Genomic DNA, 698 nt, shown 5'->3' with positions numbered 1-698 from the left:
CCCAAAAAAAAAAACCCCACAGGCCCCGCAGCCGCCTGGAGCTTCTGCTTTTTCCTTCTTCTCCTCCTTCCCCTCTCAGGTACGGGGGAAACGAAAGGTTCAGCCGTCGCCTTCCACCCATCCCTCCTCGTCAGCCATTTCGGAGGCCAAGTGCTGACTACCAAAACTTTTCCCCGGGCTGCTCCAAAACTTTCAGCTTTTTCCCCCTCACTTGTAGCTTAAAGTACAATTTTAGGCAGTTTTTGCCCCGATTTCAGCAAACTGACCTGGGAGGAAAGAAGAGTTAAGTTTAACTGAGCCTTTAGGCAAACAAATACACTTTGGCTTATTAAGGCGTTAGAGGTGTGAGCGGTGTCCATTACACACGACGTTAAGAGCTGTTATTCCTCTTCCAGGTATTTTTAACTACTTCAACTCATTGAGCAGGATTAGAATTGAAAATACCGGGGGGGGGGATAACAAAAAGGGCTAAGTCGGAAATTACAGCTAATTTTAATCAACGGCACAGACCAGTTATAACATCGTGAAAATAATTCAAAACGTATTCCGGCCTGGAATGTCATTCTGAATATTTTCTAGAAATCACACCGAAACCGTTACAGTTACAAGTAATTAAATTTATTAGACCTCTGTACTTTTTTATAGTCAGTTTTGGCCAATTTACAGCTTTCCCGGGGATTTTTTTTTTTTTTTGGTTC

This window comes from Aptenodytes forsteri, unplaced genomic scaffold, assembly GCF_000699145.1.
Source record: "Aptenodytes forsteri isolate BGI_AS27 unplaced genomic scaffold, ASM69914v1 Scaffold249, whole genome shotgun sequence".
NCBI classification, from domain to species: domain Eukaryota; kingdom Metazoa; phylum Chordata; class Aves; order Sphenisciformes; family Spheniscidae; genus Aptenodytes; species Aptenodytes forsteri.
The sequence above is the reverse complement of the archived record's forward strand: the minus strand, read 5'-3'. Positions refer to the sequence as shown.